Raw genomic sequence first — 19,480 nt, 5'->3', positions numbered from 1 at the left:
ATATATATAACATTAGTAAAATATTTTACCAACTCAGTATATATTTTGGCTGAATATCTTTTAACAAATAATTATGTTAATTTGGTGTCCTTGGAAGAAGAAAATAAGAGTATGCTAATCTTATTGACCATAGACCTGGGACATGGTCTTTTCTCTCTGATTACTCTTTACTACTAATAACTTACATAATAATAATTTATAATACTTATTAATAATTAATAATTTACATGAAAAGGAAATATGAGAAAATAGAAGAATAACTGTGCTTATTGATCAAGCAAACATTTAAGTGGTATTCATTGTGAGGTCTTTTAGTGTTAAGTGTCTTATGGAATTTAGAAGTACATATCATGACCCCTGCAGTGGCCATGTAATAATGGTAAGTGTAGGATTTCAGAGGAGAGAGAATAAAGGGGTTGAAATATTTGAGTAGACTTCATGGAGAAGATGGGACTTTAAGGATAGGATTCAAATAAATAGAGAAGGAAGGACATTGCAGACACACAATGAACAAATACATAAGTGTGTGATGGCAGGGATGCTGAGGAGATGATAATGCTGTAGCATTTTGGCCATGGGGGAAAAGTGGGTAGTAAGCCACATAAATTGTCTGCATTTCAAAATCAGCCTTAGGGGTGTTTTGTTTAGTGAATGCATATGCATGTGTGTGTTTACATATACATGTGTTGCATTCCAAAATTTTTACAGCTTCCACAATATATACAGTATAAATACAATGTAAACAGAAAAGAAAAAAAATAATCAAGAGAATCAAGTCAAAAGGAAAAATATGTAAAAATATGTCAAGTGACACATACATGGTCAGTGTTCCTAAATATTCATTAAATATATGAAATAATAAAATTGGGGCACTACAAATAGCACTATCATCTTGGCCATGTTATTTAATTTGTTTATTTGTAACACAGGAAACATAATATTGACTATTAACTATGTTAATACATAGATTTAGAACGATGCCTACTCTTAGAACAATGCCTACTGCAGAGCAGACCCTACCTACGTATTGACTACTATTATTAATACACAACTTATTTTGCAACATTCTTTAGACACTCTCAGGAAATAACAAAAGCTGATTGAAAGACATTAAGTTCCATGAAATATAATTCATCTTTTGTGATTTACTAGATTTAAGGACTTCATAGATCTAGCTGCCTGTATAGCTTTGAAATTAATTCCCATAAAACTATCTCCAAAGAAGTGCAACCTGGCAAAATATACTAAAATAACCTAAGATAATTATTCAGAATATTAATATTTGACATTCAAGTGTATCCAATTGTCAGCACATTCCTCACTGCTTCAAATAATATTTTCATTTTTATAACCTGGTAAGATAAACCTGCAGGGCACTAAAAGAAGTGCATAATAAATATTTAACTCTTACTTGAGAGCATAATATTGTGAGAGAAAAAAAATGATAATATGGTCAATAGTTATATTTTTCCCCACTTTTTTTTTTTTTTGCGGTACGCAGGCCTCTCACTGTTGTGGCCTCTCCCGTTGCAGAGCACAGGCTCCAGACGCGCAGGCTCAGTGGCCATGGCTCACAGACCTAGCCGCTTCGCGGCATGTGGGATCTTCCCGGACCGGGACATGAACCCGTGTCCCCTGCATGGGCAGGCGGACTCTCAACCATTGCGCCACCAGGGAAGCCCTTTCTCCACATTTAAAAGATACTTTTTCAATTGAAGCCAATTAGTGATCAGATGCAGGAAGTGCCAAAAGGAATACCCTTGGATTAAAACAGAAGGTTGTTCAAAACTAATTGCTGTTTACAAGCTAGTTCTGATTGTGTGTGTGCATGCAAGCACACATATTTTTACTGGTATTGACACTAATGTTGGCTTTAAATCAGGAAGTGAGTTAGCTGCATACTTTCTAGACTATATGTAGGCAAAGGTCATAGTTATGCTTGTAGCTGTGGCTAATTTTATGAAAAAAAAATTTTAGAAACATAATCTCACAAAGAAAAGTAGCTGTTATTTGCCCCTGCATATCTTAATAAATTTAACAAATCTGGAAAAAAATATAAAGGATGAAGTTGACACAACTGATGTCAGAAATACATCCCGTTTACAAGTAAACATCCTTTCTGTATTTATAGCTTGTTGCTGAACTTCAATAAACTAACCAATAGTTATGTATAAAACACAGAAAAGACTGCTTCCTGTCCTCAAGAAGCTTCGATTCTGTCTAGAGAGACAGACTGCCTTTTCTTAACCATTACCAACAGAATGGATAATCTGTTAAAAGCCACCTGAGTGACACAGAAAATACATTTACCTCTTAAATGATTTCAGAGGAGGAAGAATTCATCCTCTGTAATGTAGACAAGGCTTCAAGGGGGAGGAAATTTTGAAGAATGATTAGAATATGATTATTTAAAGGCATGAAGTGTTGTCAGAGAGGAGTGAAGCAATGTTCTCAAGTTCACAACACTAGCTGAGCCGAACCCTGCACAGTCTTCCCACTGTCAATTTAGGATGTGGTTAGCCTACTTTGAGTAGCAGATGCAGAAACATGGATGTTTTCTCGTATAAACTTATAAACCATGGGAGGTTATGAAGAGAGGAGTGGCAAATAGTTTATCCAAGAAGAGCTGACTATCCCAAGTTTCTAAGAAGCTTGTACGTGGCAGGATTTTCCAATTCAATAAGATCAGGCTCAAAGAGTTTAAGTGCTGTATGTCACAGGCAGAATGAAAGCAAGACTGTTGACTGATATAGAAAGAGTTAGGATTACTGGTAAAAGGAAAGTTGAAAGAAATGAGAGAATTAAATTGGGTTTGAGTTGATGATAAGCGTAAAAGTTAACGAAGAGAAACCTCATTTAAAATAGTCAGGAGACGGGAAGGGGGAGCTCTAGTGCCCTCTGATGAGAGCAGAGCCCAACAGAAAGAATGACTTCTTGCCTGGGAAGACACATCGTTATTGCTGTCATAAGGGAGTTTGGACACAGCTGATTATTAAACACAAAGGGACTGTAACAATAATATGGAAACTTGCGCTCTTGGTTGATGCCGAAAAGCAGGGCAAAACTGGTCCTTTCCAGAATTGTAGTCTTGACTCATTGCATATCCCTTTTCACCTTGTTTGCAAGTAGAAAAGTACAATTAAATGAAGGGAGTGGAACTCTGGAAAGAACATTAAACGATTTAGAAATACCTATGTCTCTGTATTTCTTGGTATTTTGAATGAAGGTAGAAACATTTTTCAATGTGTTGAAATGATTTTGAATTCAAAAATGTTTATTTCATACATTATTACTGTCATTCAAAATATGAATTATGGGGCTGGGCAAACATTTTCTTCAGAGCCTTCCTCCCAAAGATTTGAATTTCAAGTGAAGTCTTGCTTTGCTGCAGTCAGCAGAGCAGAGGCAGGAGATACTAAGAGTATCTTACTATGAGGCCCATTTGCCACTTGTGTAAATGCTCTGACTTGATGTAGACTGACCAAGGTTCGCATGTACACATTCAGCACTACTGAGAAGAAATCATACTCAGGGCTGCTCAGTACATGTGGGTGTGACTGGGGGTGCCCCATCATAGTAGTTAAGATTGGGAACAGATGAAATTACCATGTCTGGGGTTGCATAATTTGTAACCCAGAACAAGTTACTCATCTCTTTGTGCTGGAGGGTCCTCATCTATAGAACACAACAGAATAAAACTCATAGTGCAGAGGTCAGGATACACTGCGAGAGAAAACGTGGTATGGCATTGGAAATAGTACCAGCACATACAAGTACTCAGTAGGTTTTGTTCTTATTAACTTTAATACCCAATAAGCTCTTGTACATGCAGAGACACATTTAAAACTATTTGTAATTTACTTAGTGCTCAATGTTTTAATATTGTATATCAATTAAAGAATATTATTCTGAATACTTAAAAAACTAATGTATTGTAAGTTGAAAAAAGGAAAATTTTCCAGTTATTTAACCATTATGACGTTTATTTAATCAGATTTCCCAAACATGTAATTAAAATTGTTAAGTATACTATGAGATCTAATTGCTTTAGTCACTTAAATAAGCAGACAAAAGACTTTTTAAATTTAATTTTTTTAAAGCTATGAACTTACACTTAATCTAGTACAAAATTATCAATACAGTGCATATAGATCTGTTTCTAATTGTCTTTTTTATTCTTTTCTCATTTTCGGTGAACACACACCTTCTGAAACTGCTTCGTATGCTTGCTTGGGTTACAGCAATTTCATCAGATACCTTTTGCATTTTCCTTAGGATACAACCATCTTCCAAGCCAGGAAAAAGTAAAAGATTCTTGTCTCATGGAAGCTGAGGTTGCAGGTTCTGGAAGATTGATTTTTGTTTGGCATATAGAGCTAATTGTATTTTCCAAACCTCACCAGGAGTGCTTCAAACTGGGCACTTTCTTATAGCTCAGCTTCACTGCTACATCAGTGGGACTCTGAGCCTAGACATTTCCACTGAGTTTTAGGCTTGCAGATCCTGTTCCCTTTCCATGATTGTGTTAAGGAATTTTACTTAGCCTGTATTACATACTCACTGTCTTCTCCTTCCTATTGACCTGGACTGTTAGTGTAATTGAAAACTTGTGCTTGACTAGTGAACATTTCATTACCAATAATTTAGGGGTTTTACTTCCAGGAGACAAAGGGCTGAGGGCAAAATTACCTTTCCTCTTGAGAACATTTGTGTAGGCCATCAATTTGGAACACATCGCTAGCTCCACTTTTCATCTGTCATTGTATCACCTCTAGTGCAGACTGGCCATGGGTTAGTACGTGCGTTTACTGTATTGACCAGTCCTCTCTGTTCATTCCCAGGAGTTGACAGCTTAGAGTTCCCTGTTCTTATTCCTTTAAACGATTGATAGAGAAGGGTTTTTACTTTGAGTGAAAATATGCTTAACAAATACTCCCAGACTTATTAAAAATCAATATAATTATACATTTTTATAGGTACCATTCCTTTTGCATGATAAATAATTACTTAAACACATTGCATTTATTTTTCCATTTTGAGTATCCTTTGGGGTTTATGCCTTTTCACAGATTCAATTTGTTACATTTAATTATAGTTTTTTTTTCCTTTCATTGAAATCGAACATCTGAAAGTTTGATATGGCTCCTTTTCCATTTCAGCAATACCTTTGAAACCTGTGAAAAGATCCTTGCTTCTTCTCAAGCTAGTCCTGACCTACCTTGACTTTTCCCTACAGTGAGACATAAACTCAGCTTCTCTCCTGTTTTCCCTTTTAGTGGTGTTAGGGGTGCACATAAAGTTGTCTCTGTCATAATGTTGGTAGCCAATATGACCTTGGATCAGGGTTCTTTAGTGAGAGAGCTGCAGAAGATATTTCTTTTTCAAAGAATAAATTCACAGTGTTTCTGATTTTGTAACCGGGTTGGTGTGCGTTGTGTCACAATAGCTTCAACCAAGGAGACCCAGACCAGCAATCTTGGTCCTTGAGGAAGCAAGCAAAGAATTGCAGACTACCACTTCAGGTGCAAGCACAAAGCAAAGTTTATTTAAGCATAGGTACACTCTTAGAGAGAGACAGAGCTGACTGTTTCCGCGAAGTGAAAGCAGCATTCCTGTACAGGCTTAAAGTTAATTTTAAGGAGCATTTTGCGGGGCGGTGGGGTGAGTGACAGAGGTCATTACTTGATTGCCAGTCCCAAGCTATGTGACAAGTTCACTATTGCACATGCTCTTACCCTTGATTCACTAAGAAACGCCCACGGGGCGGGGGGGGGGAGCAAAACCACATGTAGATTTTATTATAATGATGGTATAATGAGTTTGGGTTTACTACAGGTTATACGCCTATCTGGTCTAGGCATACACAGCCTGGGGAAGTTCCCTTGTGTTACTGTCCCCCCTCTTTATCAGGATAAGTTTGCCCCCCACGCGACCATAGTTTCGCCCATTCTGGGGGGCTGGGTCAGGGGAGGGTTCCCAGATGGTTGGGGTGTGACTCGACTACTCCCTCTTGTCTTTTCGCTGCTGTCATCTCCTTGCTGCTAATGTCTAACTACCTAACAATTTTATAGTGGCCTTCCCATATCCTTCTTTCTTTGTTTTAAGACAGTGGTTTTCTATTTGCTTTCTTTACAAGATACCTATTTAAATCATTATCTCCTCATTCAACATTTGATTATATTTCCTTCTTTTTGTAATCTTTATAGACTTCACTGAGGATTATTATTTTTTATATATTATTGTATTTACTACAGAAATTCCATCTTTTAGAATTTTGGGTTTTCTGTACTATGTTTCATTTTTAGGTAACTTTATCAAAGAATCAAGGTATTTCAATGAGATGTAAAATATGAAATTATAAATAATTGTTAATTTGCCACAAATTGCTATGTATAGTAAGGCATACTTTTAAAAATATGTTACCCCAAAGGATTGAAATATCTTATATATTATATGTAGATCAAAGGACTTTCATTATATTATTTTTTGGTTGAATAATTATGCATCTTGTTAAACTGGATTTTATGTAGTATTAACAGTACATTCAACATCCATGAGTGAATGAATAAAACTTGTACATTCTCAACACTCTAATTTACCAGAAACTTGGAACAATTTGGGATTGAAATTGTGTAATTAGTTTGGCTTCATCACAAACACGTTTTAGACATGAAAGAACAGAACTCACCAAGAGCAATAACATGTCCGTGACAGCCCATCAGTGGGACAGAGTTTGGTAATTCTGGCTAAGTGTCTTCTTCTGGACCATTTGGACACACAGCAGGTAAATATTCAAAACTGGAATGAAACACATTTCTCAGAATTACATGGATATTGAAAGTAATAGAATTAAGAAACTAGCTCAATGCTAAGTTTAATTTATAAATACATTTTAAAGACATCCTTTAAAATGGTTGGTTTGCAAATTCAGCAAAACTGCTTATATCTGAATTTCCTAGCGTTGTATTGTTTGTAGCCTTTTTAGTTTAAATGTGTTCTGGCTCTAAAAACATAGAACAAGAAAATCCTTAGATTGGTTCTATTTTCTTCATTGAGAAGTATTTTTAATTTGAATTTTATTTTGTTTGAAGGTAAGTTTTATTGGGCTCTGTAGCTGAGAGTTTGACCTCAGTTTCTCCCTTTTCTTCCCTCCTCTTCCCCTCTTTCTTCTCTTAAAATCATAAGACTGAGGAGAGTGGCATACCACCTGTGTAGTCAGGCCATTCAAGACGGCTGTTCTCTTGTACATCCCGTGCTCAGCCAGTCCCTGCTTCAACTCACATTACTACCCAATCCTCTTAATTATAGGGCTTAATTAGTCCCTGGGAACTGATGAGCCCATGGTGGGGTATCGCTCCAGGACCCTTTGTAAGATCCCTTGTCCAATAAACCATCCATATCTCTGTTGCTGTCTCTGGGCTCTTTCTTCAGTCTGGAGGCTGGGCAACTATCAGGGTTGTGGGCCCAACACCACCTTAACTTTATGATTTGGAAAATTGATGGTAGCATTACTGACATGTAAGTGTTATAAAGAGACAGGAAGTTGCATCATGACACCTATTCCTATCGTAACAGCATAAAGCACATGGAAGTCTCTTTAGAGGAAGTGCAATATATATTCAATATGATAAATATTGATTATTAGAGTTTGCTGGGTCAACATTCTAGCAAATTTTCCAGTAGAGTTACTTGTGGCCATAAAAATTATATTTTCTCTTACTTTTTTCCTTTCCACAGCTATTCACTAAGAGTGAACAAACTACAAGAATGAGCTATTTGTCATGAGATCAATTCACCTACATTGTATAAAGAGCCATGCTTTTTCTTAGAAACAGAAAGCATCTAGCTCTCCTCTGGGCTCTGGGCTTAAAAAAAAAATTCTTCCTTTTTTCCTTCTAGCAGCCAGTGTGCTGAGGCTAAGTGGGATGACTCGCCTCTCCTGCACAGCCTCTCTTGCATGGTAATCAGTCACTTTGCAGAGTTATTTGTGAACATCTGTGCTCTTCCATAGGGATTCAGAGAAGAGACTGAGACTTTTTAGACTATTTGAGCCACTGTGCAGTATCTATGACTTTCTGAGAAGTCTTAGATAAGGAGGGAGAAAGGGAACATATTTAAACAGTCAGTAATTTCCAGTTAGCTAAGAAAATTAGCAGATTCAGCTGACCAGGGAAGAAGGTGGTGGTTCCCAAACTTTAGCATGCATCAGAATCACCTGGAGGGCTGTTAATACACCCACAGGTAGGCCAACCCCCAAATTTCTGATTTAGTAGGTGTAGGGTGAAGCCCAAGGAATTACGTTTTTCACAAGTAACTGGAGATTCTGATGCTGCTGGTCTGAGGACCACATTTTGAGAACAATTGCATTAAAAATTAGGTGTTCTGTGAATGCACTAGGTTGTGAGTCTCCAAAAAACAGTAGCTTTTTCTTGTCATTCATTCTTCATCTCACTGAACACAGCATATTGAACTGTTAATGAAAATCATCAATAAACAATCTATAATAAGAATAGAAAGAGTTTTATATGAACCAAACTAAGGACTAGCCCAGAAGCCCGCTTCCCAGATTACTCTGAGAAGCTGCTCCAGCTTCTTGACAAGTTTTATATCTTGTCAGAACAAAGAACATTAAACAAGTCAGGGAAACATTTCTTCAAAGTTTCAAAAAAACAGACCAGCATGTGCACATACAGCATATCCAGCATGGCCTTGGAACCTGGGAAGGGAGTCTTATCATCCAAGGAGGACCAGCATTGGCGTCCCAGGAAGAGGGCATTTAATCTTTATTTTTAACATGGGCTTTCTTTGCTTTTTTTTTAATAATTAAAGCAGATTTACAATGTATGTATAATAGGCCACAAACAGACTATTTTAGTTAGCATAAAATTCGAGTTAACTCATGTATAAGTCAGAATAACTCCCCTACATCTCAATATGTGAAAATTTCTTTTATCAGAACATAACAAATTCTCAGTAAATTGATATATGTTAAACATTTAACTCAGGTGTTATGTAACACCAGGTGTTAAGAAAGCCAGAAGGTCTCAGGCACAGTGAATGTGACATCATTTTCTAGGAGCTGAGGTCTGAGAGATAGGATGGGTCCAACTCACAAAGAATCTAATTGGACCTGCAGAAAGAGTTTGAAATGGAAAGCCATTGAAAGGTTTTACAAAGTAGAAATATATGATTCAGTCTACTTTCTCTAAACATTTACCCTTGTTAGTATATCACAAATGATTATAAAGAGATAAGAAAGAAGCAGGAGATGCAATTAGGGTATCTCATAAGGTACTGCAGTTCAGGTGAGAAGTAATGATTGTTTGAACCAGGGAGATGGTAGGCAACAGAGAGCAGTGCATAGATTTGGGATACAGTTTGGAGGTAGGGTTGACAAGACTTGCTGATGCGTTGACTATGGGGTTTGAGAAAAAGAAATTTTAAAAATTGCTGCATGGTTGTTTATTTGTACAAAGGGATGGATAGTGGAGACTAGAGGAGGGGAAAGTTTGGGTGGATGAAGAGTCAGGGGTTCTGGAATCTGGGCAGAGTATGGAATGGAGTGGTAGATGAGATGAGAAGCATTACTAATATTGAAAATGTAGCTGGGTTAGCGGATTGGAGCTCTCAGTGTTCTTGGCATGGAGATTCCAGGTTGGGTGAATTGGAAAAATTAGAGGCAGTCATCAGAAAAAGGGATACTTATTGTGATTTTGAAGGCGGGGCAGTTGCTATAAACAAATCAAGGCAATGACCATGTGCTTAGCCAAGGTGGGATACAAAAAAAATATCACTGGAGCTTGGAAGGTCAAAGAACTTGAAGGCCAAAAGGAATTATCCAAATGAGTGTTGAGAGCATCAAGAATAATTGCAGAAATACTGGTGGAGGGAAAGACACTGTTTTGCACAAAAAAATGTAGATGAAACATAAAAGAGGATAGCAAATGGCAGAGTTCCAAAACATGTCTTTCAAAGAGGTTGAGATTTGTGAAAGAAAAAGAACTGAAGATGGTTTGGAAACAGAAATGGAGAACAAAGAGACACTTGGCTTATCTCTATGCACTGGGATACATGGTGAATGAAATGAAATACAGCCTTGACCTGAGAGAGTTGTTAAGTTAGGTGTCACCCTCAGGAAAAATTCAGTAAGGAATGATTATAGAGAAGATGCTGGTAACTGACCATGAATCCCAGAGGGCATAGTGGGAAGATTTGAGAGGGCTTGGGTTTGAGCCAATGTCTTCTTACATAAATACCATCTTTTCCTGTCTTCATCACTTTGTACTTTTGACTTTCACATCGAATATTTAAATTTCTATAGCATTGATTCTGCTTTTTACTCCTTGTTCTGTATATTTGAATTATGCCATTGTCTTTTCTCTTTGACACCCTGCCTCTCCTTATCTCATCCTGCTTCTTCCCCAACTTAGACTTTTTTACTTCTTAGGGATTTCTGCTTTTACCAAGACAAATAAGATCTTCTGGATCTTGAGATTGCCCAGTGTTTTTCTACACATGTGCTTCTTTCAGAAGGTCATTTTCAGGGATTTGCTTCTCCTCTGTATTTTTAGAATGATGCTTGTTTTTCCACCTTAATTCTGTGATTTTATTTCATAAATATAGAATTGTGCATAGGGTTTCAGTCTTGCTCAATTTTATTTTCCAATAGGCCCTAGGTCAGGAAAACAGGACAGGCCAAGGTAGACTGTAACTGGACATTGGGCAGGTCCTTTGAACAAAGGTGACCACACGCAGACATCAGAGAACAGAGCACTGGCAAGGTGCTGAGAGCACAGCCCAATGTGGGGGTATACTAATTAATCCAGCCATGCTCACTGTCTCCTCCTGAATTTAGACCAGGAACTAGGGGGGACAGATAAGGCTGTGGGAAAAGGTTGACCAGTTAAAAGTGAGAGAAGAGAGGGTTACCATACAGGCCATGAAAAGAAGTGGTTTGTTGCCAGTCTGCCTCATTTACCACTGGCCTGCCTATCCCATTTCATTCATTCTTGCAACAAATCCTTATTTTTAAGGGTCTGACTTGTACAGGTTCTCAGATTTGCAAATTAAAGTGTAGGCTGACATATGTAGTTTTAATAATTATATCTTCTTTTGAGAATCCTCATCCCACAAGATGTTCTGGGTGGGAAGGGGTGCAGTTTATGGTATACTTTTTATAAATGCTGCAAACCATGCAGCTGGCTGCCCCCATGATCCTCTTTACAATGAATATTGGCATAAAAAATCCTGAGAACTCAAGTTAAGAAAACCCCTTTTTACAGCATGGGTGGACTAGAAATTATCATACTAAGTGAAGTAAGGCAGAAAGAGAAAGACAAACACCATATGATACCATTTATATATGGAATCTAAAATATGACACAACTGAACTTATTTACAAAATAGAAACAGATGTACAGACACAGAAAACAAACTTATGGCTGCCAAGAGTGAGGGAGGGTGGGGGAGGGATGGATTGGGAATTTGGGATTAGCAGATGCAAACTATTATATATAGAATGGATAAATGGCAAGGTCCTACTATATAGCACAAGGAACTACATTCAATATCCTGTAATAAACCATAATGGAAAAGAATATATTTTAAAAAGAACACATATATGCATAACTGAGTCACTTTGCTATACAGCAGAAATCAACACAACATTGTAAATCAACCATACTTCAATAAAATAAATGTTAAAAAAAAACCCACTTGTTAAAATTAACATATTTTTTTCAGTAACTTGAGCACAGGATCCTTTATCTGTACTTTTATGCAATATCCAATATACGTGGTCTTTTTTTAGAACATATGTACTTGGGGAAATGCCAACTCAGCCAATTCTCTGTGTCCAAAAGGCTTTCTTCTCTGGCATCTGTGTTGGACTAAATGGGGTCTTCACTTAGACTCATTTTCTGAACCATGATACATTAGGGTAAATGAAAGAAGTATATAATAACTTTAATTCTCAGAATGCCCTGTATTTAGGCACTTTTCCTCTTTCTGACAAGTCTACCTTGCATGACAGACAAGAACTGTGATTCTCATGAAGCAATCTGCCAATTCCAGGTGACTCCCCATCTAGTTCAGTCTCCTTGTTTTGTTGTTGTTTTGTCTTGTTTTTTCTTTTTTTCCTAAGCATTTCTGTCTCTCAGTGGTATAGAAGAGAAGATTGGTGAGATTATAAAAAAGGGAAGAGTCCACTGGTTCCTTAAATGTATAGCCATGAGGTGAAAAGATGGCTGCTTTCTTTTTCTTTTGTTTGTTTTTTTATCTAAACAAGAGTTCAAAGAAGAGGGAAGTAGACAGGATCTTTTAAAATATTTTAAAGCAATAAAGTTACTGGCATATCACAGGTTCTTCTACTTATTGGGCTTTCAGTCCAGTTCCATGGACTTTAAATCTAATGGAAATGTCACCATGATTCTGTGATTGAGTGGATGGTCAGCCCCATTTAAAGAAGGGATCTGCTTTCAGGTTGTGTGTGTGTAACTTCCTAAGTATTGAGGGAGACGTTAGCAGAGTAATTGCCTATCAAACAATTACCATATTGGAATTTACACCTGGACTTGCTTTTCAATGAAATCAGTACTTTAAGCTAAAAAACTGAGACTCTGAATATGCAATTTTACACATAAGAGAATGGATTGGATGTTGTAAATATGGGATTAGGTGGTCTCAAAAGACTTGAAAACATACCACATGGGTGGTTACACACACACATAAATCTCCTTCCCAAATATAAACAAAATATTATGTGGCTATGTATATATAAGGGTGTACATGTATACATAAACTAACTCTTTCTTTTAAAATATTTCCCTACATGCAGAAATAATTAAATCAAGAAAATGATTACAGAAATTATGCAGTCAAGAAATAAAACTCATACTGTTAGTAGATATAAAGTAATAAAAAATAAAATGATTTAAAAAAGCTGAGATAAGGTTTAAGAAATACCACAAAATTCAGTGAAAAAGGAGAAAATGACAATCAACAGAACAGTTTCTCTGTGTCACTTCAACATGTATGTCTGCTTTGCAATTTAAAAAGTGAACTCATTAATAATATTTTTGACCAGATATGAAATTAATCAGTTGCTTTGGCAGCATATGCAAACAAATTATTCTTCAAGAAATCTTAGGAAAGAGAGCCTTGTGAGAAATGTGAAAGGGGGTCAACAATTACTTAGATACCAGAAGAAGAACATAATGAGTTGTTTTAATGTGCATATTTAAGTGAGAATACTCTTGAAGTTCTCTTAAAACATTTAGTAAATTAAGCTAAAATATCAATGACTTATCAAAACAAAGAAAGATGTATTTTCTATCTAAATTACATTTTGGAATCACTAAACTCTCTCCATTTTGATTTTAAGAATTCTCCTTTTCCACTGGGGTTTTCTGAGCATTAATGAGAAAAAGCTATAAAGTTCTCTTGGCGACTGTTACTAAAAAATAATAGGGACTGTGTTTTGGTGTAGCCCTAATTTCCTGTGAGTCCTCTAGGGATTGAACGGAGAGCTGAATACGGTGGAGGGAGATAGATGATCGTTTTGTTTTCAAGCACGTTCAGGAAAATAAAATTTTTATTTACCCTGAATTCATGTAGTACCAGAATGTTACCCTTCACACTCCCTCTCTCTCCACCTCACCACAGTCTGGGGCTTCAAGGGAAGAAAAAAAGCTTTCCCATTTTTCAAAGCAAAAAGATAATACTACCATACCTTGCTTATTCTATTCTAGTTAAACAGCATTTCTGTGGATGATTCAAAGATTTTTCTGTGAAATGCTGAGGGTAGAGGAAAGGGCAAGATCATCAGAAATATTTTTTTAAAGATACTTTCTTTGGTTAATGAAGTATCATTTACCATTCATTTGAGCAAAAATTATTTCCTTAGAAAAAAATTTCTGGATCCTTCATTAAAGCAATGAGGAGAATATAAATGTGGAGAATATAGAGTAACCTGTGTAATAACCCACCTACCTCACCTCAACTTTCACTTAGTTTCTCAATATCCAGTAGGAAAAATATTTAATGTTTGAAATATGATAGACCATGGGGCCTTATGGGACTGAACAGGGAAGAGCCAATTTTGACTCCATGTTGGATCTGTTTCTTTGACTGTAACCTTTGCTTTTCATTGCTTTTGTTATTATAATCGTACATAATGGCCTGCCTCAGGGAACCCTGCCCCACTGCCTGAACGGTAAACTAAAGTGCCTTTGTTCAGCTCACAGGGAGACAATCTGACCCTGCCCACCTGTGAATGGCTGCAGAAAAGAAGAAATTAACACATCCCCTTGCTGATGCAAGCCATTGAGGAGATGTTTTGCAAGATAAATGGCCATTTTACTTTACTTCCTCACCTCCTCCCTCTTTCTGTTCTATAAAAGAAACTGGCATCCTGACCCCAGTAAGATGGTTTTTTGGAGACATTAGTCTGCCATTTTCTCGGTCTGCCAGCTTTCCGAATAAAGTCCTATTTCTTGCCTCAAAACCTTGTCTCCCGATTTATTGGCCTGTCGTGCAGCAAGCAGAGAGTTTGGACTGGGTAACAGGGCAATGTAATAACCCCATGGAAATTTGTTGTTTGGTTCCATTAGTGCTACATGCAAGATAACAGAACACACCACCAAGATATCAATGGAGCACAGTGAACACATGAGGCTCCCTTTCAACCTGCCACCTCCATGCCAGCTTGTAGGCTTCCCCTGTATGACCACCATTTTAATTGCTCAAAGCTTCTGCAAAAATGACTATCAAACTAAAAAAAGTAATAAATTATTGTTATTGTGTGACATGTACTACTCTAAGTACTTTACACAAATAAGTGTTAAAAAATCAACCCAAAGAGGTATGTACCATTATTATTCCAATATGGTAGTTAAAATTATAAGATGTACCCTGTAATTCTCTTCTGGTACCTAGCTCCTTTCATTGAGTACAGTTGGAACCTGCAGCTTGCCTCTAACCCATAGAATAGGGCAAAGGTGAAGGAATTTTGCAGGTGAAATTAAGGTCCCTAATCAGTTGATGTTGAGTTGATGAAAAGGGAGACTGTCCTAGGTGGGCCTGACCTTATCAGGTGAGCCCTTTAAAAGATGGCCATGCTTTTACTGAGAGAAGAGACTGGAGGTAGGAGGGACTCTCTCTTCTTGTTTTGAAGCAGCCATCTGTGTACTGCCTGTGGGGAGAGGTAGTCTTAAGGTCTGAGGATTTCAGTCTTACAACCTCAAGAAAATGAATTCTGCCAACCACTTGAATAAGCTTTGAAGAGAATAGTGCCTGATCAACACCACTGGATTTGTGGTAACTTGTTACATAGCAATAGATAATTAATACTGTAAGGAATGGCACCAAAAATGGAGGCGAGCTTAAACAAGATTTATTTGGGAACGCTCCCAGGTGAGGTTCACTGGTCCGAGAGAAAGGGGCCAGAGAAGTTGCACCCAGGTGTGGGCGCGAACAAAAATTATAGGGGTGGATGCAGGGGAGGTGCTTGCTGTGTGAAGCAGCCCTTTTTTGGTAATCTCTCGGGTGTTGCGGCAATGTCAGGTGTCAGTTGCATCAGCCACTTTGGCGGGGGTTCCGTCTGGCTCCCTGGGCCCTTCCCCGGACCTGCTGGCCTTACAAATACATCCCATTTTACAGACAAGGGAACCAAAAAATAACTTGCACTTCATTTCAGCTAGTTCAATGGGAAACCACAAATCAATCCCAGGCAGCCTGAATCCAGAGCTGCATAAGTAATCACTTTGCTGGCATTTCTTTGAAAAATTGATCAAAACTCACAGGCAACAGAAGCAGTCATATCAAATATATGGCATTGAATGTATAATGTATATTAAAAACTGTGTATTAAATAATAGTCTTCCAATAAAACCAATTTATTTTTAGCAGAAATGGACTCATTTTCTAAAAATTTGTTTTGAGCAGTTAAGGTTTTTCTGATTGCAGACTATTGAAATTTAAAGTAGAATATTCAGTAAATTATTGATAATGGTAAATGGAATATTGCTGCCATATCAGTAAACAAAGGGTGTCACAGCCATCAATAATTGCAGCTACCACTGATGTGAGCTGGTGAGCCCTGAGGGAACTCAGGAAGGAAAGAAGACCTGCCATCTAGCAGGCATCAGATTGCTCCCCACGGTGAGCCTTGAGGAAACTTAGGATAGAAAGCACAGGATACTGGCCCCAGAGAGCTGAGGTGCATATCAAAGGAATGATTTCAGTAAGCCCAGACTCTTGCATCTTCCCATAAATAGAAAGGCACTAAATTCCTTAACTTGAGTTATCTGGTTTCTTTAATTAACAATAATCTTTTGATGTTTAGACTACTTGCCCTTTGTTTCAAAACTCCTCTATATCCTGGCTCCCCAACACGCCTCCTCCTTGGAGCAGTTCTCTCAGGGTTGCTTGAGATGCTGCCTCTGGAGCTTGAAGTCCTAAAAATTCCTGCCAAATAAAACATAACTCAGCTTTTAGGTTGTGAATTTTGTTTTGGTCGACACTAATTAAATTGTATAATTAAAACTTCTTTTCCTCAAAATGCTTTTATTTTCTACATATAAAACCTCATTTGACATGTTTAATAAAATTCTGCTTAAAATTATATTTTATATAATAAAATGGAAATCTAACTTTCAAAATAGAAATATTTATGGTAGAGTCTGCAATGTTAAGGCACAAAGTGGCTTCTTTAGGAATGAGTTGACTACCATAATAGTATTTTTAAATAGTAAAGTTTTCAAAAGGAGTTTGAGTTTCACAAGGGATTGTTCTTGACATGTAAAATTTCTTTGTATTTAAAAACTGAGAGACCTATTTTTAAGTCCTTTGGTATGGTAACTAAAGAGTTAGTTAAAATTAAATGGTCTATTGTAAACTGATAGGCTATGAGTGATTTTACTTCAACTATAAATTGCTTTCTTGTGAGTTAATATCTAAATAATATTTTTGTGTAAAGCTGTAAATTAAAGCAAACCATTCTGATTTATGTGACAATGATGGTTAGTGAATCTTGAAAAAAATCTAATGTTTCCACTAGGATGGTTAGGATGATAAGCCCACTAACATGGCAAAATAACTCAAACTCGGCACAAATGTTTAAATATAATGCACATGTGTCTAAAGCCATGCTCTATTTTTAGTCAACTACTGACTTAAAACGCCTTTGATAAGCCATTAACCTCAGTTCCACTTGCAATAAAATACTAATTAATCACTTGTGGAGTACCTCATTACCTGTACAATTGAAGTAGTCACTGTAAACCAGTCACTGAATGAATAGTAACAGGAAGACAGTGGGTAACTCAAGCACAAAGGCAGATATTGTAGGAACCCAATTAGATGCCCCTGAGATGCTGGTGGAGGGAGGCAAGTTGATGATCCTGTGCCTTGATATTCTGCTTAGCAAAGTAATAACCCAGTCTTTCTTGAATATTCGCTCTCTCCATAGCATAGTATTTGGCTTCTCTTGGCCCTGCCTCATTGGATGGGTGACGATTGCATAAACTACTTGTTCAATTAGTTTATGACCTGAAGATTCCATCACAACCACCCAAAATAATGCAGTTCGTGAATTCTAGATTATTAAGCATGTTTGATGTTAAAGATTTCCACTCACCTTCACTTTCTTTCCCCTTAACGCTTCCTCCTCCTTTTTACCTACTCACTCATCTGCCCCCGGCCCCTAATTTCTGAGAGAATGTTCTTTTGCGACCAAGGCCTTAGGCTATGCATGAGTAGTGAATAAAGAAATAAATCCTGAAGTTGAATGAATGGTGAAGAGTTTTCTGGATAGGACTCATATGTACATTGACCCACTTCTCCTTGACTTCCATGTTTAGTTGTGACAAATCAGAGGAAGTCTTTGATCCATTTCATCTCCTCATCTGTGAAACAGGCTTATGGCCTTGACTCCTTTTTAAGCATTTCTAATGCCTTGGAGATGTTGCTGTGGATGATAACTTGGACTCCAGCCAGGTCTCTCTCATTTCATACTTCCAGTCAATATGAACTCCAACTGAAAAATGACATAGTGCCGTTTTAAAACAGAGCGATGCACATTTGCAAAGCCAAAGGCAGAGATAAAGTAAGATTATGCAAAAGCGTCTCTGGTTCTCAAGCAGGTACTTACACAATTGCGTTATCAAATGAAACTGCTCTCAAGGGCTTAGCCTAGAACATAAACGGCTTGCATAAATTCTAGAGCAGTATAACTCCTCATGTGACTTTTCCTTTTTTAGAAAAAGACAAATCCTGGAGATTTCAGCAGAGATACCAGAATTCACACTGCTGTCTCTGAAGTAGATTTAACTTAAAAAGCCTTTGTACTAAATAAACCCACCTTATTATTATTTTTGCCTGTAGGCTTCTACATTTCTCCTATTCATCACTGGCATAAAATTATGTCAATTATTTTATAGTTTACTGTTTTTGTATTTACAGTATAACATGCATTTTAATTTGATTTATTCAACAGTGAAAGTAACAGAAGTCTCAGTGTTCCAGGCCAAAGATTCACCAAAGATTACCTCTCTATGAAGTCGGCTTCCTTCACAAGGCTGCCTTACTTGTTTCGCAGTGATTCTCAAGCATTAGTGTGGGTGTGAAAAAAAATTACCTGGGGGGCTTGTTAAAATACTGATTACTGAACCTCATGACCAAAGATCTGCTTTATTCTTTCGGGGATGGAGCTCAAGAATTTATGTTTATATCAAATTTCCAGATGCTGCTTGTCTGACATGAAATTGAGAACCACTGCTACATTAGTTTTGCTGCATTTTTACCAGGTAACTTTTTTTTTTTTTTTTTTTTTTTTTTTTGTGGTACGCGGGCCTCTCACTGTTGTGGCCTCTCCTGTTGCGGAGCTCAGGCTCCGGACGCACAGGCTCAGCGGCCATGGCTCACGCGCCCAGCCACTCCGCGGCATGAGGAATTTTCGTGGACCGAGGCACGAACCCGTGTCCCCTGCATCTGCAGGCGGACTCTCAACCACTGCGCCACCAGGGAAGCCCACCAGGTAATTTTTTAGAAAAAAAAAATGTATTCAATAGTACATTGACTCATCAAATCTATTTTTAAAAAGATTATCCTATGTGGAGGAGAATTACTCTTGCAATATGACCCAGTAATAATAATAGCGAATATTTATTTTAAAATTACCATCTATCCCAGAAAGATATCTGTACCCCCTGTGTTCATTGCAGCATTATATTTCCAGCAGCCAAGACATGGAAACAACCTACACACACACATACATACATACATAAAGAAATATCATTCAGCCATGAAAGAAGGAAATCTTGCTGTTTTCAACAACATAGATGCACCTTGAAGGAATTATGTTAAATGAAATATCTGACAAAGACAAATACTATATTATCTTATTTACACGTGGAATCTAAAGAAACCCAAATTCATAGATACATAGAATGGATTGGTGGTTGCCAGTGGCAGGGTTGGGGAG

Source organism: Lagenorhynchus albirostris, chromosome 10 (genome assembly GCF_949774975.1).
Source record: "Lagenorhynchus albirostris chromosome 10, mLagAlb1.1, whole genome shotgun sequence".
Lineage (NCBI taxonomy): Eukaryota > Metazoa > Chordata > Mammalia > Artiodactyla > Delphinidae > Lagenorhynchus > Lagenorhynchus albirostris.
Note: the sequence above shows the minus strand (reverse complement) of the source record.